This window comes from Bombina bombina, chromosome 2 (genome assembly GCF_027579735.1).
Source record: "Bombina bombina isolate aBomBom1 chromosome 2, aBomBom1.pri, whole genome shotgun sequence".
Lineage (NCBI taxonomy): Eukaryota > Metazoa > Chordata > Amphibia > Anura > Bombinatoridae > Bombina > Bombina bombina.
In genome coordinates, this window is record NC_069500.1 from 105420659 (window position 1) to 105443050 (window position 22392).

General features: G+C 42.0%; 1 protein-coding gene across 4 annotated transcripts in view; it reads right to left on the bottom strand.

Moving 5' to 3' along the window:
• NADK2 (NAD kinase 2, mitochondrial) overlaps window positions 1–22392 on the bottom strand; it is a 329344-nt gene that overhangs the window by 19937 nt on the left and 287015 nt on the right. The window lies entirely within an intron of this gene.

The following is a 22392-nucleotide window of genomic DNA, read 5'->3' on the forward strand; positions in this document are numbered from 1 at the left end:
GGAGCTTCTCGTCCCCCCCTGATGGTAAGCCACCAAGGTTATATTGTCTGATTGGAATCTGATAAACTGGGACGAACCCATAAGAGGCTAAGACTTTCAGAGCATTGTAGATTGCTCGAAGCTCCAAAATGTTGATCAGGAGGGAGCGTTCCTCCTGCGACCAAAAGCCCTGTGCCTTCTTGGCACCCCAAACAGCCTCAGCATGCACAACTGTAGCGGTCTGAGACGGAACCTGGCAAAAGGAATTATGTCCATGCTGGACACCAGCTGACTTGTTCTCGGCGGACTTCTTGTTCTGCTTGGATTTATTCTAGGATTGAGTAGGCTTCCAAGTGCTCTTGGTTTGCTCGGGCTTAAAGGAGGAATGCTGATGTTGGGACTTCACAGAACGAAAGGAACGAAAATCAGATCCTTGTCCCTTAGATTTGTTCTTTTTATCCTGCGGTAGGAAGGCACCCTTGCCCCCTGTGGCCTGGACCAAATAAAATGTTTCCCTTAAAAGAGAGGGAAAGTAGTCTAGACTTAGAAAGTCATGTCCGCGGACCAGGACTTCAACCAGAGCTCCCAGAGATTTTAGCATTCAGGACGAATAATCTGCATGTTTGCATCACATATAAAAGAACTAGCAATTCTCAAAGCCTTAATTCTTTCCTGGCAAACGTCGAGGGGACCCTCCACCTTGATCAATTCCGCTAAGAAGTCGCACCAGTAGGCTGCAACTCCAGCAACTGAGGCAATGGCCGCTGCCGGTTGAAATAAATATCCTGTATGCTGAAACAGTTTAGTGAGAAAAGTTTCCATTTTCTTATCCATTGGCTCTCTGAAAGACTAGCTATCCTCAACAGGGATAGTAGTACGCTTAACTCCATCCACCTTAGGGACGAAACCCCACAACTCTATCTGAGAGTCCGAGACCGGGAACAATTTTTTAAAGACAGACAAAGGAGAAAAGGAAGATCCAATTCTATCCCATTCATTTTTACGGGTACGGGAAAAGTTAGCGGCGCTACCCTGTACTTGTACACTCTGTCTAATTTAGGGATCAAAGGTTCATCAGGCAACTTGGCCTCTGGAACCTCTAATGTAGATAAGACATCCTTTAAAAGAAAACTTAAGTGTTCAATCTTAAATCTAAAGGCTGGCTCCTCTGCAGCCGGAGGCCTAGAGGTAGCAGACTCCGATCCAGAAATGTCAGCCTCTGAAGACTCAGAGTGTGACCCCATCCTGGGATACCTGAAAGGCAGACAATTCAAGTAAATCACTGGATGTCCCCTGGAATGGAGAGCTATGTTTAACCTTTTGGCTGCGCTTAGCAGGGCGAGGTAAAGCACTAAGGGCCTCAGACACCGCCGTCTTTAACTGCACGGTAAAGTCTGATGGTAAAAGGCTCCCTTCAGACGGAGGATCAGGCATGCTACGGGGAGCTGCATGAGACAATGGATATGATTAATGGGTACGCACCTCACGGGATGGCGAGTCCTAAGAGAAGGACGGCTCAGTTGTACAAAATAACCTTGTTGATGCATATGGAACACAGTTGAAAGGGCAGGCACACCAAGACCTCCTCGCAATATAGACATGTATTACTATTAGGAATAGAGGGAGTACCCTCAAGCATATCAGGGATCCTCCATAGCTTGTGCTAACAGTAGGATACAAATAAATTAACTTTTTATTTTTCTCAAAAACGGCACCTATATACCCCCAATGACTGGGGCACTCACCACCTCCTAGACCCAGGCACCCAGAGAAGTAATCTCTCCAACAGTTAGCTCGGTCAGGAAAGAGAAAACGAAAGTGTGACCACACCAGGACTGCCCCTGCTATGAGAAAAAGCGCGCCAATGCTATCAAGCTGTGCAGCGTTCAAAGTGAAGTAAAACACCTGTATGTTCTGTTACCGCATAACAGTCTATGAGCCCAAAAAATAAATCTCACATAAAAGCAGCATAAATCAAAAACACATTTGATTAATCCCCACTGTTCAGTAACCTCCCTCAGGGGATATTAACCCATGATTCTATAAAAGATAAAAGGATTCACACTGTGACCCTGTCTTCAGCAATTTCAACATAAGTAAAAATGTAAACGATCTTACCAGAATCAGTGCTGTGGAACAGAAACACTGCCTCTCAAGTGTGAAAGTCTTGTAGCATCGCTCCTGACATGGACTTGAGTGAAGAAAGCAGACAGTGAAACTCGTCAACACTGGTTGCTTAAGGAGCTGTTAGCAGGCAGTCTGGATGGATTCGCAGAAAGACTCTCCCTGCATCTCCAGACTAACTTTTGTCAATGCTCTCATTGAGAGGCTGACAAGACTACTTAAAACTCCAGTTCCATAACGAAAGGCATATATCCCTCCTAAGGAACAACGCCAAAATCTTCTGACACTTCTCGGTCATCCTCCTGTGACGAAAGGCAAATGACTGGGGGAAGTGGGAGAAGTATTTAAGCCTTTGGCTGTGGTGTCTTTGCCTCCTCATGGTCGCCAGGTTCAGTATTGCCCAACAGTAAGGAATGAAGCCGTAAACTCTTCTTGTATTAAGAAGGAAAAGAGGATTGCATGGAAATCAATTTAAAGCAGTGTATAGCGCAACACTAACTGAAATAATTAGTACACGACAAGAAACACCCAAACAGCTTTCTTTGTAAGTGCAACTTAAAAAATGCATATAAGAGCATCCACCTAACATTAGATGCTTACTAAGACAAAATGACCCTATACCCAGACCCGGTAGAGGGAAAGTGAACCTAGCACCAGAGAACCAGTGGCGCATATCACTAAGGGCATATTGTGGTTGGAAATACTGACCGCATAACAATAAGATGGCGACGCTTTCTCATAGAACCTCCCTCTCCAAGCCTGAGTCCTAGTAAAAGAGACTAACTAATGGTGCTAGAACGATAGCCACATCACTGGCAATAATAAAAGAAGGAGGGTGGGTAGATGGCGCTAAATCTATTATCTCTGCCGCCAATAAAACTAAATACTATCTCTTAAAATGGTAGTAATTGAGGGAGAAAAGACAGATGGCGCCAAACCCTACCTAAGTGCTGCCTCCATTACTAAAATAAAACACTACCCTATAAGAGATAGAAAGCAACAAAGAGGTTTAAAAACGCAAGTTTAAAACAAGCCTACTGTTCTCATAGGACTGAAATCTATGTACTGGCTGCTGAGGGCCAGGAGACCCAGAGCCAAAAGAGAGACTACAGTCAGCATACTGTTGAAAGCTTGACCCCAAGCCCTGCTGATAGCGCTATGCTAAATAAGCCTCTATTAAAACATATAGCCCCTAAGTCCTTAATAAAAGGCACCAGCTGCAGGGGACATTTAGTGAAAAACCTCAATCCCATAACTCTGGTATGAAGGCATATAACACCCTTACTTCATGTAAAGATGATAGTAACTCCCAATGTGCTTGAGCCTTCTAAACATAAGAAGGAAATAAGCACTTACCTTGTAACTGCAGCCATGAGGTAGGCATATATTCCCAGGTCTATCGGCCTCATCTGACCACTGACAGGAACCTGGAGGAAGAAGAGAAAAAACCAGAGTAACCAACCCTGGTTTCTATAAAGGGGTAGCATTGTTGTTAGAAGTTTATGCAAAGACTACCTCGCTGTCTTCTAACTGCTAAAAGCCACCATTACTCGTACTAAAGTGATTGACTAGGACACAGCATAACTCCAATCCTTGCTTGCAGGGAAAAGTACCCATAAAAAGATTATATCTTCAGACACCATCTTCGCACATCCTCCACAGGCAAAGAGAATGACTGGGGATTATGGGTACTGGAAGTTACACTTAAAAGGGACACTGAATCCAAAATTTTTTCTTTCGCGATTCAAATAGAGCATGTAATTTTAAGCAACTTTATAATTTACTCCTATTATCAAATTTTCTTCGTTCTCTTGCTATCTTTATTTGAAAAAGAAGGCATCTAAGCTATTTTTGGTTCAGCACACTGGAGAGCACTTTTTATTGGTGGATGAATTTATCCACCAATCAGCAAGGACAAACCAGGTTTTTCACCAAAAATGGGTCGGCATCCAAACCTACATTAGATACCAAGAGAATAAAGAAAACTTGATCGGAGTAAATTAGAAAGTTGCTTAAAATTTCATGCTATAAAATTTGGGTTCAGTGTCCCTTAAAAAGCTTTGCTCTTTGCCGCCTCCTGCTGGCCAGGTGTTGAATATCCTACTAGTAACTGGAATGACGTTGTGGACTCTCCATGCCATAGGAAAGAAAATTCTTTATTAGGAAGGAAGAATATTTTTCAGTTGAGCATATTTCTTTCTTTGGATATCAGACCCCAAACATCAACTATACATGGCTCAAGTGAATATTGTTGATTTTTTTTTCTGTTTGTTTTAATTATAGTTTTATTGTTATTGTTTCTTTTCAGGTTTTGTTCAACCTTTATATTTTAAGAAAAAAAAGTTGAGAATTAGGTTGTTATTATCAAGTAGAGAATATTGTCTAATTCTCTATCTAATGTACATTGTGTATAACGTTCCCTTTCTTGCAATGTTTATGTAAAAAGTTCCATTATTTTCTTTCATGAGGAAAGCAGTTTTTCTTTTTATATCTGTCTGTTTGTATCTAATTTTATATCTGTCTGTCTGTATCTAATGTAGAATAGGTAATCAAGTGCATAGAAAGTTATGTTCCCTAGTACAGAATCCTACATGAAAGCCTTTAATATTGATACGATTATGTAATGGTTTGCACTCAATGCTATGTAACTGAATCCTTTGTTTTCTCAATAAAAAATGAAATTTATGCTTACCTGATAAATTTGTTTCTTTTTTGACACAGTGAGTCCACGGATCATCATAATTACTATTGGGAATATCACTCCTGGCCTGCAGGAGGAGGCAAAGAGCACCACAGCCAAAGCTGTTAAATACCACTCCCATTACCCACAACCCCCAGTCATTCGACCAAAGGGAAAGGAAGTAATATAAGGTGCAGAGGTTTATGAAAAAATAAACTGTCTGAAAATACAGGGCGGGGACGTGGACTCACCGTGTCAAGAAAGAAACAAATTAATCAGGTAAGCATCAATTTAATTTTCTTTCTAATGACACGATGAGTCCACGGATCATCATAATTACTATTGGGAATCAATACCCAAGCTAGAGGACACGGATGATAAGGGAGGGACAAGACAGTTAACCTAAACAGAAGGCACCACTGCTTGAAGAACCTTTCTCCCAAAAGCAGCCATAGCTGAAGCAAAAGTATCAAATTTGTAAAATTTAGAAAAAGTGTGTAAAGATGACCAAGTGGCAGCCTTGCAAATCTGATCCACAGAAGCACCATTTTTGAAAGCCCAGGTAGAAGAAACAGCCCTCATGGAGTGAGCCGTGATTTTCTCAGGAGGCCGCTGACCAGCAGTCTCATATGCCAAACAAATATTCCTCAACCAACAAGAAAGTGAAGTAGCCGTAGCTTTCTGACCCCTAGGCTTCCCAGAAAAGATAACAAATAAATAAAAGACTAACGAAAATCCTTAGTCGCCTGTAAATAATGTTTCAAAGCACGAACTACATCCAAGTTGTGCAACAAACGTTCCTTATGAGAAGAAGGATAAGGACACAAAGAAGGAACAACAATTTCCCGATTAATATTCTTATCATAAACAACCTTGGGAAGAAAACCAAAAGCAGTACGAAGTACTACCTTATCAGAATGAAAAATAAGAAAAGGAGACTCACATTGCAGAGCAGAAAGCTCCGAAACTCTTTGAGCCGAAGAGATAGCAACCAAAAACAAAACCTTCCAGGTTAACAACTTAATATCCAAAGAATGCATAGGCTCAAACGGAGCCTGTTGAAGAACTCTCAGAACTAAATTAAGACTCCAAGGAGGAGTCGCAAACAAACATAGGCCGAATTCTCACCAAGGCCTGACAAAATGACTGAACATCTGGTACATCCGCCAGGCGTTTAGGTAACAAAATAGATAAAGCAGAAATTTGACCCTTCAGCAGACAAACCTTTTTCCAGACCCTCCTGGAGAAGACACAAAATTCTAGGAATCCTAACTCTACTCCAAGAGTAGCCCTTAGATTCACACCAATAAAGATATTTACGCCATATCTTGTAATAAATCTTTCTAGTCACAGGCTTACGCGCCTGAATCATATAGTCTCAATAACTGACTCAGAAAAACCACGCTTAGAAAGAATCGCTGGTTCAATCTCCAAGCAGTCAGTTTCAGAGAAACGAGATGTAGATGAAGGAAGGGACCCTGAAGTAGAAGGTCCTTCCTCAACGGAAGACTCCTAGGTGGAAAGGATGACATCTCCACCAGATCTGCATACCAGATCTTGCGAGGCCACGCCGATGCAATGAGAATTATCAACGCCCTCTCCTGTCGGATCCGAGCAATAACTCGAGGAAGAAGGGCAAATAAAGGAAACACGTATGCCAGACTGAACTCCCAAGGAACTGCTAGAGCATCTATTAGAACTGCTTGAGGATCCTTTTACCTCGAACCGTACTTCGGAAGCTTGGCATTGTGACGAGATGCCATAAGATCCAACTCCAGTTGACCCCACCGCTTCCCAATTGTCCACCCCTGGAATGTGGATTGCAGACAGACGACAAATGTGAGCCTCCGCCCACTGAATAATACTGGCTACCTCCTTCATCGCCAAGGAACTCCGAGTTCCTCCCTGATGATTGATGTAAGCCACGGATGTTACATTGTCTGACTGAAATCTGATAAACTGGGTTGAAGCCAACTGAGGCCAGGCCAGAAGTGCATTGAAAATTGCTCTCAGCTCTAAGACATTTATAGGAAGAACCGATTCCTCCCGAGTCCACAGACCCTGAGCCTTTCACGAACCCCAGACAGCTGCCCAACCCAGCAGACTGGCATCCGTGGTCACAATCACCCAGGAAGGCCTGAGAAAACAGGTTCTCTGGGAGAGAAGATCCTGAGACAACCACCACGGAAGAGAATCTCTTGCAGCCTGAACTAGAACAATCTTTGGAGACAAATCCTTATAATCTCCGCTCTACTGTCTCAGCATGCATAACTGCAGAGGTCTGAGATGGAACCGAGCAAACGGAATGATGTCCATGACTGAAACCATTAGACCAATAACCTCCATACAATGGGCCACCGACGGTCGAGGGGATGACTGAAGAGCCAAACATGAATTGAACATTTTTGACTTCCTTGCTTCTGTCAAAAAGATAATTTCCAGAGAATCTATAATGGTACCCAAAAATACCACTCTTGTAGCCGGAATCAAGGAACTTTTTCCTAAATTCACCTTCCAACCGTAGAAAAAGACAACAACAACAATTCTGTGTGAGAGTTTGCTAAAAGTTGAAAAGATGGCACCTGAACCAGAATGTCGTCCAGGTAAGGAGCTACTGCAACCCCCTGCAATCTGAGAACTGCCAGTAACGCACCCAGGACCTTTGAAAACACACAGGAAGCAGTTGCAATACCGAAAGGAAGAGCCACAAACTGAAAATGCTGGTCTAGAAAAACATAATTTATCTAAGAACTTACCTGATAAATTAATTTCTTTCATATTAGCAAGAGTCCATGAGCTAGTGACGTATGGGATATACATTCCTACCAGGAGGGGCAAAGTTTCCCAAACCTTAAAATGCCTATAAATACACCCCTCACCACACCCACAATTCAGTTTAACGAATAGCCAAGAAGTGGGGTGATAAGAAAGGAGCGAAAGCATCAAGAAAATAAGGAATTGGAATAATTGTGCTTTATATAAAAAAAATCATAACCACCAAAAAGGGTGGGCCTCATGGACTCTTGCTAATATGAAAGAAATGAATTTATCAGGTAAGTTCTTACATAAATTATGTTTTCTTTCATGTAATTAGCAAGAGCCCATGAGCTAGTGACGTATGGGATAGCAGATACCCAAGATGTGGAACTTCCACGCAAGTCACTAGAGAGGGAGGGATAAAATAAAGACAGCCAATTCCGCTGAAAAAATAATCCACAACCCAAATCAAAAAGTTTTAATCTTATAATGAAAAAAACTGAAATTATAAGCAGAAGAATCAAACTGAAACGGCTGCCTGAAGTACTTTTCTACCAAAGACTGCTTCAGAAGAAGAGAAAACATCAAAATGGTAGAATTTAGTAAAAGTATGCAAAGAAGACCAAGTTTCTGCTTTGCAAATCTGATCAACAGAAGCTTCATTCCTGAAAGCCCAGGAAGTAGAAACTGACCTAGTAGAATGAGCCGTAATCCTTTGAGGCGGGGATTTACCCGACTCCACATAAGCATGATGAATCAAAGACTTTAACCAAGACGCCAAAGAAATGGCAGAAGCCTTCTGACCTTTCCTAGAACCAGAAAAGATAAGAAATAGACTAGAAGTCTTCCTGAAATTTTTAGTTGCTTCAACATAATATTTCAAAGCTCTAACTACATTCTAACTACAATGTAAAGATCTCTCCAGAGAATTCTTAGGATTAGGACACAATGAAGGGACAACAATTTCTCTACTAATGTTGTTAGAATTCACAACTTTAGGTAAAAATTTAAATGAAGTCCGCAACACCGCCTTATCCTGATGAAAAATCAGAAAAGGAGATTCACAAGAAAGAGCAGATAATTCGGAAACTCTTCTAGCAGAAGAGATAGCCAAAAGAAACAACACTTTCCAAGAAAGTAGTTTAATATCCAAAGAATGCATAGGCTCAAAAGGAGGAGCCTGTAAAGCCCTCAGAACCAAATTGAGACTCCAAGGATGAGAAATTGACTTAATGACAGGCTTGATTCGAACCAAAGCCTGTACAAAACAATGAATATCAGAATTATTAGCAATGTTTCTGTGAAAAAGAACCGAAAGAGCAGAGATTTGTCCTTTCAAGGAACTTGCAGACAAACTCTTATCCAAACCATCTTGAAGAAATTGTAAAATTCTAGGAATTCTAAAAGAATGCCAAGAGAATTTATGTGAAGAACACCAAGAAATGTAAGTCTTCCAGACTCGGTAATAGATCTTCCTAGACACAGATTTACGAGCCTGTAACATAGTATTAATCACTGAATCAGAGAAACCTCTATGACTAAGAATTAAGCGTTCAATCTCCATACCTTCAAATTTAATGATTTGAGATCCTGATGGAAAAAAGGGCCTTGAGATAGAAGTGTTAACGGAAGTGTCCAAGGTTGGCAACTTGCCATTCGAACAAGATCCGCATACCAAAACCTGTGCGGCCATGCTGGAGCCACCAGCAGTACAAACGAACGCTCCATTAGGATTTTGGAAATCACTCTTGGAAGAAGAACTAGAGGCGGAAAGATATAAGCAGGTTGATAATTCCAAGGAAGTGACAACGCGTCCACCGCTTCCGCCTGAGGATCTCTGGATCTGGACAGATACCTGGGAAGTTTCTTGTTTAGATGAGAAGCCATCAGATCTATTTCTGGAAGCCCCCAGATTTGTACAATCTGAAGAAATACCTCTGGGTGAAGAGACCATTCGCCCGGATGTAACGTCTGGCGACTGAGATAATCCGCTTTCCAATTGTCTATACCTGGGATGTGAACCGCAGAAATTAGACAGCTGGATTCCACCCATACAAGTATACAAGTATCCGAGATACTTCTTTCTTAGCCTGAGGACTGTGAGTCCCCCCTTGATGACTGACATATGCCACAGTTGTGACATTGTCTGTCTGAAAACAAATAAACAATGCTCTCTTCAGAAGAGGCCAGAACTGAAGAGCTCTGAAAATCGCATGGAGTTCCAAAATATTGATTGGTAATCTCACCTCCTGAGATTCCCAAACCCCCTGCGCTGTCAGAGATCCCCATACAGCTCCCCAACCTAGAAGACTCGCATCTGTTGAGATCACAGTCCAGGTTGGACGAACAAAAGAGGCCCCTTGCACTAAACGATGGTGATCCAACCACCAAGTCAGAGAAGAACGAACATTGGGATTTAAGGATATTAATTGTGATATCTTTGTAGATTCAGCATACAAAGCTGGAGAGGTCTCATGTGAAAACGAGCAAAAGGGATTGCATCCGATGCAGCAGTCATGAGACCTAAAATTTCCATGCATAAAGCTACCGAAGGGAAAGATTGAGACCGAAGGTTTCGACAAGCTGAAACCAATTTCAGACGTCTCTTTTCTGTTAAGATTCAGTGCTCATGACTTTGTCTCTATTTGGAAACCCAAAAAGGTTACTCTTGTCTGAGGAATCAAGGAACTCTTTGGTAAATTGATCCTCCAACCATGTCTTTGAAGAAACACAAGTTGATTCGTGTGAGATTCTGCAAAATGTAAAGACTGAGCAAGTACCAAGACATCGTCCAAATAAGGAAATACAGCAATACCCTGCTCCCTGATTACAGAGAGAAGGGCACCGAGAACCTTCAAAAAGATCCTTGGGGCTGTAGCTAGACCAAAAGGAAGAACAACAAACTGGTAATGCTCGTCTAGAAAAGAGAATCTCAGGAACTGATAGTGATCCGGATGAATTGGAATATGAAGATATGCATCCTGTAAGTCTATTGTGGACATATAATGCCCTTGCTTATAGTCACCATTTTGAATGTTGGTATCCTTACATAACGATTCAATATTTTTAGATCCAGAACCGGTCTGAAAGAATTCTCTTTCTTTGGAACAATGAACAGATTTGAATAAAATCCCAGGCCCCGTTCCAGAACTGGAACTGGCATAATTACCCCAGCTGACTCCAGATCTGAAAACATTTCAGAAACGCTTGAGCCTTCACTGGGTTTACTGGAGTGCGTGAAAGAAAAAATCTTCTCACAGGCGGTCTTACCTTGAAACCTATTCTGTACCCTTGTGAAACAATGTTCTAAATCCAAAGACTTTGAATCGAATTGATCCAAACATCTTTGAAAAATCGTAACCTGCCCCCTACCAGCTGAGCTGGAATGAGGGCCGCACCTTCATGCGGATTTGGGAGCTGGTTTTGATTTTCTAACAGGCTTGGATTTATTCCAGACTGGAGAAGGTTTCCAAACGGAAACTGTTCCTTTAGAGGGTCAGGCTTTTGTTCCTTATTATGATGAAAGGAACGAAAACGATTAGCAGCCCTATATTTACCTTTAGATTTTTTATCCTGAGGTAAAAAGGCACCCTTCCCTCCAGTAACAGTTGAAATTATTGAGTCTAACTGAGAACCAAACAATTTATTACCTTGGAAAGAAAGAGAAAGCAATGTTGACTTAGAAGTCATATCTGCATTCCAAGACTTAAGCCATAAAGCTCTTCTAGCTAAAATAGCTAAAGACATGTACCTGACATCAATTCTAATGATATTGAAAATGGCATCACACAAAGTTATTAGCATGTTGAAGGAGTTTAATAATGCTATAAACATTATGGTCTGACACTTGTTGCGCTAAAGCCTCCAACCAGAAAGTTGAAGCTGCAGCAACATCAGCCAAAGAAATAGCAGGTCTAAGAAGATTACCTTAACATAAATAAGCCTTCCTTAGAAAGGATTCAAGCTTCCTATCTAAAGGATCTTTAAACGAAGTACTATCTGCCGTAGGAATAGTAGTACGTTTAGCAAGAGTAGAAATAGCCCCATCAACTTTGGGGATTATTTCCAAAATTCTAATCTGTCAGATGGCAAAGGGTACCATTTCTTAAACCTTGGAGAAGGAGTAAAAGAAGTACCCAAATTATTCCATTCCCTAGAAATTACTTCTGAAATAGCATCAGGAACTGGAAAAACTTCTGGAATAACCACATATCTAAAGCAATCAACACTTCTTTAAGTAAAGAACGAATAAACTCCATCTTAAATAAATATGAAGATTTATCAGTGTCAATATCTGAGGTAGAATCTTCTGAATCAGATAGATCCACATCAGAAATAGATAAGTCAGAATGATGGCGGTCATTTAAAAATTCATCTGAAATATGTGAAGTTTTAAAAGACCTCTTACGTTTAGCAGAAGGAGGAATAACAGACAGAGCCTTCTGAATAGATTTAGAAACAAATTCTTTAACGTTAACAGGAACATCCTGAACATTAGATGTTGAAGGAACAACAACAGGTAATGGATTATTACTAATGGAAACACTATCTGCGTTTGAAAGCTTATCATGACAAGTATCACAAACAACAGCCGGAGGAACAGTTACCAAAAGTTTACAACAAATGCACTTAGCTTTGGTAGAACCAACATCAGGCAGCGTCTCTCCAGAAGTAGATTCTGATCCAGGGTCAGGTAGTGACATCTTGCAATATGTAAAAGAAAAAACAACATATAAAGCAAAATTATCAAATTCCTTAAATGGCAGTTTCAGGAATGGGAAAAAATGCAAAATGAAACAAGCTTCTCGAAAACCAGAAGCAACTGAATAGTGAGACTGAAATAGTGTGAAAAAAACTGGCGCCAGGAATGACGCCCACACATTTTGGCGCCAAGAATGACGCCCATATTTTTTGGCGCCAAAAAAACGTCCGCAATACACATACGTCAAGAAATGACGCAATTACGTTTAAACTTCCGGCGCCAACTATGACGCCGGAAATGACGAAATTTTTTGCGCCAAAAAAGTCTCGCGCCAAAAATGACGCAATAAATAGAAGCATTTTCTGCACCCGCAACCCTAACAGCCCGCAATTTTTTGAAAAAAAGTTCAATTGAAAATTAAGGTAAGAAAAAACAGAATTTATGCTTAACTGATAAATTACTTTCTCCAACGGTGTGTCCGGTCCACGGTGTCATCCATTACTTGTGGGATATTCTCCTCCCCTACAGGGAAAGGCAAGGAGAGCACACAGCAAGAGCTGTCCATATAGCTCCCCCTCTGGCTCCGCCCCACAGTCATTCGATCGACAGTTAGGAGAAAAAGGAGAAACCATAGGGTGCCGTGGTGACTGTAGTGTATAAAGAAAAATAAATTTTTCAAACCTGATTAAAAAACCAGGGCGGGCCGTGGACCGGACACACCGTTGGAGAAAGTAATTTATCAGGTAAGCATAAATTCTGTTTTCTCCAACATTGGTGTGTCCGGTCCACGGCGTCATCCATTACTTGTGGGAACCAATACCAAAGCTTTAGGACACGGATGAAGGGAGGGAGCAAATCAGGTTACCTAAACAGAAGGCACCACGGCTTGCAAAACCTTTCTCCCAAAAACAGCCCCCGAAGAAGCAAAAATATCAAATTTGTAAAATTTGGCAAAAGTGTGCAGAGAAGACCAAGTCGCTGCCTTACATATCTGATTAACAGAAGCCTCGTTCTTGAAGGCCCATGTGGAAGCCACAGCCCTATTGGAGTGAGCTGTGATTCGTTGAGGAGGCTGCCGTCCGGCAGTCTCATAAGCCAATCGGATAATGCTTTTCAGCCAGAAAGAAAGAGAGGTAGCAATAGCTTTTTGTCCTCTCCTCTTACCAGAGTAAACGACAAACAAGGATGAGGTTTGTCTAAAATTCTTTGTTGCTTCTAAATAGAACTTTAAAGCACGGACTACATCTAAATTGTGTAACAAACGTTCCTTCTTTGAAACTGGATTCGGGCACAGAGAAGGAACAACTATTTCCTGGTTAATATTCTTGTTGGAAACAACTTTTGGAAGAAAACCAGGCTTGGTACGCAAAATAACCTTATCTGAATGGAACACCAGATAGGGTGGATCACACTGCAAAGCAGATAATTCAGAAACTCTTCTAGCAGAAGAAATAGCAACCAAAAACAGAACTTTCCAAGATAGCAACTTGATATCTATGGAATGTAAGGGTTCAAACGGAACCCCCTGAAGAACTGAAAGAACTAAATTTAGACTCCAAGGAGGAGTCAAGGGTCTGTAAACAGGTTTGATTCTGACCAAAGCCTGTATAAAAGCTTGTACCTCTGGCACAGCTGCCAGTCGTTTGTATAACAAGACAGATAAAGCAGAAATCTGTCCTTTTAGAGAACTCACTGACAATCCCTTATCCAAACCTTCTTGGAGAAAGGAGAGGATCTTAGGAATTTTAATCTTACTCCAGGAGAATCCCTTGGATTCACACCAACAGATATATCTTTTCCATATTTTATGGTAAATCTTTCTAGACACAGGTTTTCTGGCTTGGACCAGAGTATCTATCACTGAATCTGAAAACCCACGCTTGGATAAAATCAAACGTTCAATTTCCAAGCAGTCAGCTGCAGAGAAATTAGATTTGGATGTTCGAATGGACCTTGTACTAGAAGATCCTGTCTCAAAGGTAGCTTCCATGGTGGAGCCGATGACATATTCACCAGGTCTGCATACCAAGTCCTGCACGGCCACGCAGGAGCTATCAGAATCACCGAGGCCTTCTCCTGTTTGATCCTGGCTACAAGCCTGGGAAGGAGAGGGAACGGTGGAAACGCATAAGCTAGGTTGAACGACCAAGGCGCCACTAATGCATCCGCTAGAGTGGCCTTGGGATCCCTGGATCTGGACCCGTAGCAAGGAACCTTGAAGTTCTGACGAGACGCCATCAGATCCATGTCTGGAATGCCCCATAATTGAGTCAACTGGGCAAACACCTCCGGGTGGAGTTCCCACTCCCCCGGATAGAAAATCTGACGGGTCAGATAATCCGCCTCCCAGTTGTCTACTCCTGGGATGTGGATTGCAGATAGGTGGCAGGAGTGATCCTCCGCCCATTTGATGATCTCGGATACCTCTCTCATCGCCAAGGAACTCCTTGTTCCTCCCTGATGGTTGATGTAAGCTACAGTCGTCATGTTATCTGACTGGAATCTTATGTATCCGGCCTTCGCTAGATGAGGCCAAGCCCGGAGAGCATTGAATATCGCTCTCAGTTCCAGGATGTTGATCGGGAGAAGAGACTCTTCCCGAGACCATAAACCCTGAGTTTTCAGGGAATCCCAGACCGCGCCCCAGCCTGATAGACTGGCGTCGGTCGTGACAATGACCCACTTTGGTCTGTAGAAACTCATTCCCTGAGACAGGTGATCCTGTCTACTGGAGCATGCACAGTTGTAATGGTCTTAAATGAAATCGAGCAAAAGGAACTATGTCCATTGCTGCAACCATCAACCCTACTACTTCCATGCACTGAGCTATGGAAGACTGCAGAATAGAGAGAAGAACTTGACAAGCGTTTAGAAGCTTTGACTTTCTGACTTCTGTCAGGAAGATCTTCATTTCAAAAGAATCTATTATTGTTCCCAAAAAGGGAACTCTTGTCGACGGAGACAGGGAACTCTTTTCTACGTTCACCTTCCACCCGTGAGATCTGAGAAAGGCTAGAACAATGTCTGTATGAGCCTTTGCCTTGGAAAGAGACGACGCTTGCATTAGAATGTCGTCCAGATAAGGTGCCACTGCAATGCCCCTTGGTCTTAGAACCGCTAGAAGGGACCCGAGCACCTTTGTGAAAATTCTGGGAGCAGTGGCTAGTCCGAATGGGAGAGCCACGAACTAATAATGTTTGTCCAGAAAGGCGAACCTTAGGAACTGATGATGATCTTTGTGGATAGGAATATGTAGATACGCATCCTTTAAATCCACGGTAGTCATATATTGACCCTCCTGGATTGTAGGTAAAATTGTTCGAATGGTTTCCATTTTGAACGATGGAACTCTGAGAAATTTGTTTAGAATTTTTAAATCCAGAATTGGTCTGAAAGTTCCCTCTTTTTTGGGAACTACAAACAGATTTGAGTAAAAACCCCTGAACTTGTTCCACAGTTGGAACTGGGTGTATCACTCCCATCTTTAACAGGTCTTCTACACAATGTAAGAATGCCTGTCTACTTATTTGGTTTGAAGATAAGTGAGAAATGTGGAACCTTCCCCTTGGGGGTAGTTCCTTGAATTATAGAAGATAACCCTGAGAGACTATTTCTAGTGTCCATGGATCCTGAACATCTCGTGCCCAAGCCTGAGCAAAGAGAGAGAGTCTGCCCCCTACTAGATCCGGTCCCGGATCAGGGCTACCCCTTCATGCTGTCTTGGTAGCAGCAGCAGGCTTCTTGGCCTGTTTACCCTTATTCCAGCCTTGCATTGGTTTCCAAGCTGGTTTAGTCTGGGAAGCGTTACCCTCTTGTCTAGAGGCTGCCGAGTTAGAAGCCGGTCCGTTCCTGAAATTGCGAAAGGAACGAAAATTGGACTTATTTCCCCAGTGATGTCTGAAATAATTTCTTTCAATTCTGGCTCAAAAAGGGTCTTACCTTTGAAAGGGATATTAAGCAATTTTGTTTTGGAAGATACATCCACCGACCAAGACTTTAGCCAGAGCGCTCTGCGCGCCACAATTGCAAACCCTGAATTTTTCGCCGCTAATCTCGCTAACTGCAAAGCGGCGTCTAAAATAAAGGAATTAGCTAACTTAAGTGCGTGAATTCTGTCCATGACTTCCTCATACGGAGTCTCCCTACTGAGCGACTTTTCCAGTTCCTCGAACCAGAACCACGCCGCTGTAGTGACAGGAATAATGCACGAAATAGGTTGAAGGAGGTAACCTTGCTGTACAAAAATCTTTTAAAGCAAACCCTCCAATTCTTTATCCATAGGATCTTTGAAAGCACAATTGTCCTCAAAGGGAATGGTCGTGCGTTTGGCTAGTGTAGAAACCGCCCCCTCGACCTTAGAGACTGTTTGCCATATGTCCTTCCTGGGGTCGACCATAGGGAACAATTTCTTAAATATAGGAGGAGGGACAAAAGGTATGCCTGGCTTCTCCCACTCCTTATTCACTATGTCCACCACCCGTTTAGGTATCGGAAAGGCATCAGGGTGCACCGGGACCTCTAGGAACTTGTCCACCTTGCACAAGTTTTCTGGGATGACCAGATTGTCACAATCATCCAGAGTAGATAGCACCTCCTTAAGTAATGCGCGGAGATGCTCTGATTTAAATTTAAATGTCACAACATCAGGTTCTGCCTGCTGAGAAATTCTTCCTGTATCAGAAATTTCTCCATCTGAGAAACCCTCCCTCACTGCCACTTCAGACTGGTGTGAGGGTATGACATAAAAATTATCATCAGCGCCCTCCTGCTCTTACAGTGTTTAAAACAGAGCAATCGCGCTCTCTCTGAAATGCTGGCATTTTGGAAAAAATATTAGCTATGGAGTTATCCATTACTGCCGTCAATTGTTGCATAGTAACAAGCATTGGCGCGCTAGAAGTACTAGGGGTCGCCTGCGCGGGCATAACTGGTATAGACACAGAAGGAGAAGATGTAGAACTATCTCTACTTCCTTCATCTGAGGAATCATCCTGGGCAACCTTACTATTTGTGACAATACTGTCCTTACTGTGTTTGGACGCTATGGCACAATTATCACATATATTTGAAGGGGGAACCACATTGGCTTCCATACATACAGAACATGATCTATCAGAAGGTACAGACATGTTAAACAGGCTTAAACTGGTTAATAAAGTACAAAAACCGTTTTAAAACAAAACCGTTACTGTCTCTTTAAATGTTAAACAGGGCACACTTTATTACTGAATATGTGAAAAACTATGAAGGAATTATCCAATCTTTACCAAATTTTCACCACAGTGTCTTAATGCATTCAAAGTATTGCACCCCAATTTTCAAGCTGTTAACCCTTAAAATGTGGGAACCGGAGCCGTTTGCAATTTTAACCCCACTACAGTCCCAGCCACAGCCTTTGTTGTTACTTCAACTATCCCAGGGGGGTATTTCAAGCCTTCTAGGAACTTTTTCAGTGGACACCAGACCCTCTCACATGCATCTGCATGCACTGTACTTAAAAGAAACTGTGCAATAATGGCGCAAAAATGAGGCTCTGCCTAATACAGTGAAAGGCCCTTCCTGACTGGGAAGGTGTCTTAACTAGTGCCTGGTGATAAAAAACGTTCCCCAAATAATAAAAGTGTGAAATCCACTTCAAACTTTAAATAAAAACTTAAATAAACAATCGATTTAGCCCTTAAGAGTGTCCACCAGTTAATAGCCCATAATAAGCCCTTTATTCTTTCTAAGTCTAAGAAAATGGCTTACCGATCCCCATGAGGGAAAAATGACAGCCTTCCAGCATTACACAGTCTTATTAGAAAATGGCTAGTCATACCTTGAGCAGAAAAGTCTGCAAACTGTTCCCCCCAACTGAAGTTCTCTCATCTCAACAGTCCTGTGTGGGAACAGCAATCGATTTTAGTTACTGCTGCTAAAATCATACTACTCTTTTAAACAGAACTCTTCATCCCTTTCTGTTTCAGAGTAAATAGTACATACCAGCACTATTTTAAAATAACAAACTCTTGATAGAAGAAATAAAAAACTACAACTAACACCACAAACTCCTCACCATCCCCGTGGAGATGCTACTTGTTCAGAGCGGCAAGGAGAATGACTGGGGGGCGGAGCCAGAGGGGGAGCTATATGGACAGCTCTTGCTGTGTGCTCTCCTTGCCTTTCCCTGTAGGGGAGGAGAATATCCCACAAGTAATGGATGACGCCGTGGACCGGACACACCAATGTTGGAGAAAAGAATTTTATATGCATTTTCCCAAAAAATTAAACTGACAGTCTGAATGAAGGAATACTGATTATCCTGAATCATGCAAATATAAGTTTAAAGACATATATTTAGAACTTTACATATAAAGTGCCCAAACTATAGCTTTGAGTGTCATAAATAGAAATAAGACTTACTTACCCTAAGACACTCATCTACATAAAGTAGATAGCCAAACCAGTACTGAAACGAGAATCAGTAGAGGTAATGGTATATAAGAGTATATCGTCGATCTGAAAAGGGAGGTAGGAGAAGAAATCTCTACGACCGATAACAGAGAACCTATGAAATAGATCCCCTAGAGGAAGACCATTGAATTCAAATAGGCAATACTCTCTCACATCCCTCTGACATTCACTGCACTCTGAGAGGAAAACCGGGCTTCAGCCTGCTGCGAAGCGCATATCAACGTAGAATCAAGCACAAACTTACTTCACCACCTCCATGGGAGGCAAAGTTTGTAAAACTGAATTGTGGGTGTGGTGAGGGGTGTATTTATAGGCATTTTAAGGTTTGGGAAACTTTGCCCCTCCTGGTAGGAATGTATATCCCATACGTCACTAGCTCATGGACTCTTGCTAATTACATGAAAGAAAGCAAATCTCAGAAACTTGTGATGATCCTTGTGAATAGGAATATGTAGATCTGCATCCTTCAGATCTACTGTAGCCATGAACTGACCCTCCTGAACCAGAGGGAGAATTGAGCGAATAGTCTCCATCTTGAATGATGGAACCTTGAGAAATTTGTTTACCAAATTGAGATCCAAAATGGGTCTGAAAGTTCCCTCCTTTTTGGGAACGATAAACAGATTGGAATAAAATCCTAGTCCCTGCTCCTGAACTGGAATGATCACTCCCATATCGGAAAGATCCTGGACTTAAGAATGCCTCTCTTTTTAACGGATTTACCGATAACCTCGAGAGATGAAACCTGCCCCTGGGAGGAAAAGTCTTGAGCTCCAGTTTGTATCCCTGGGATACAATATCTACTACCCAAGGATCTGGAACATCTCTTGCCCAGGCTTGAGCGAACAAAGACAGCCTGCCCCCACACGATCCCTTCCCGGATCAGGGGCAGACCCTTCATGCTGACTTTGAATCAGCGGCAGGCTTCTTAGATTGCTTCCCCTTGCTCCAGGACTGATTATGTCTCCAAGAAGACCTGGATTGATCCTATTTGGAGGAGGAAGACTTACCAGCGAAGTTACGAAAGGAACGAAAATTACTGACGACCTTTCTGCTTATTTCTCTTATCCTGAGGAAGAGAATGTCCCTTTCCACCAGTAATATCAGAAATAATTTCAGCCAAACCAGGCCCAAACAAAGTCTTCCCTTTGTAAGGAATTGGTAAAAGCTTAGATTTAGATGATACATCCGCAGACCAGGACTTTAACCATAAAGCCTTGCGAGCCAAAACAGCAAAGCCAGAAATTTTTGCTCCCAAATTGACGACCTGTAAAGAAGCGTCCGCAATAAAAGAATTGACCAATTTTAAAGCCTTAAATCTATCCTGAATCTCCTCCAGATAAGTCTCCTGAAGAATAGAATCAGACAATGCATCAAACCAATATGCAGCCGCACTGGTAAGTGTAGCAATACATGCAACAGGTTGCCATTGGAGCCCCTGGTGAACATAAATCCTCTTAAGTAAAGCCTTCAACTTCTTATCCATGGGATCCTTAAAATAACAACTATCCTCAATAGGAATAGTAGTCCTCTTAGCCAAAGTGGAAATAGCTCCCTCAACCTTAGGGACTGTTTGCCAAGATTCCTTAATAGAATCCGCAATAGGAAACATCTTCCTAAAAATAGGAGAAGGGGAAAAAGGAATTCCAGGCTTCTCCCATTCCCGAGAAATAATCAACATCAAAAAACTTATTAGGCTTACTAGCCTTAATGGGAGTAACTATGATTGTCGAATCAGTCATCCAAAGTAGACAAAACCTCCCTGAGTAACAAACGGAGGTGCTCCAACTTAAATCTGAAAGAAACCACCTAAGAATCAGTCAAAGGAGACACACTATCAGAGTCTGAAATTTCACCCTCAGGCGCTACTGAAATATCTTCTTCCTCAGTTCTATGAGAAGGAACATTAGATAAAGCTGCAACAGAAGTTGCAGAGAGTCAGAAGTCCTTCTGCGTTTACTCTGTAACACAGGAAAAGCAGACAATGCATCAGATATAGCAGTGGATATGTGAGTAAACAAATCCTGTAAAGAAAAACTAGCCTGAGACGAAACGCAGGGCACTGCATGTGAGGAGGAGTGAGATTGAGAGGAATGGGGAGAAGCTACATCTTGAACAGGAGGCTGCTGAACAATAGTCTCCTTAGAAAATGACGGCTCTGTATCAAAGATACTATCCCTGTACTGCCTAGTCCTCTCTATACAAGAGGAACAGAAAGGGATAGGATGCTCTACATTAGCATATAAACATAGGTTACAAGCCACAGCTTGCAAGTCTTCCTGGTCCATATTACACACACCACAGAAAAAACAAATAAATGTGGAAAATATAACGTTACTGTCAATTTAAATAAAAAAAGAAAATAAACCCATTCAAGCACCTCTGCAACTTAACAGCCCAACAAGGTGCTAAATAACCCCCTACCAGCCGGAGGATACGAGTAGCGCAACACCGTGCAGCCAGACGAACCGGACTCCAAACGAAAAACAACAGCACCGGAACGAACTGCTGCTGTATTAAGACAAATGAAAAAAAGAATAGCAGCTGCTATTCTTTTTTTCATTTGTAGATATTACTGCTGGGTTGTGCAGTGCCCAGCTATAGTTTGCACCCAACATTATTGCAGTGTGTGCTGGACTATTGTGATTCGCTGTATTAAGACAAACGCCCAGAGCGGAAGAGCACGAAAACTATGCGCCATACCAAACTCTGCCCATCGTGGGCGTCACAAACCTTCCAGCCGGCATAACTATGCATCATATAGAAAAACGCAGCCGGGAAAACCTAATATCCACCAAACTGCAGCTCATGCGACCGGGAGCTTCAATTTATACCCCAGAATATTGCTGCCCTTAGAGACTGAAATAATAAAACCGGACCAAACATACTGCCAAAATAAAGTTCCTTAGGAACTGTAAAGCCTCCCAGAGTCCTCAACACAGTTTAAACACAGTGCTCCACATCAATAAAAAAATGCCCAAAGTACACCTGCACACAAGCAGGATTAACCCCATAAGTTCCAGAGAGAAAAAACAAAGATAGCACTTACCTCCAGACTGCCAGGCAGTCCAACAAATAAAAAAAACAAATAAAAAAACCAAGTAAACCTAGATAGTCTTTATCCAAGAAAGGTCAGCATTACATCTTGGGAGGCGCAGAGGGGATTATACCCCCCAAGTTCCAAAAAGCTTAAAAGCCACCACTGCCCTACTGAAGAGACTGACGAGGAATACAGCTAGACCCCCAAAAAAAACAAAAACAAACTTGTTCTGCTATAAAAAAAAAAAAAATTTTGATTGAATCAGACACCTAACATTACCACCTCCATGAACTACAAGCAAAGAGAATGACTGGGGGTTGTGGGTAAGGGGAGTGGTATTTAACAGGCCAGGAGTGATATTCCCAATAGTAATTATGATGATCCGTGGACTCACCGTGTCATTAGAAAGAAAAAAAAGCTTAAAACAAATTAAGGTGTGCAGAGTCTTTTACGTTCTAGTTATATGTAATTGCTATTGTTGGGTTCTCTGGTGAAGAATAGGTGCCGTAAAACAAATATAGATGCTGTTTCTGTGTGCTGTGGTCTTGCCACTATTTTCCCATAGCTTGCAATGAGTTTTTCTCCAGCAATTAGATGGAAAACAGCATGGTCAAGCACTTATTTATGTGGCACAGAGGAATAAAAAATGTTAAGCAA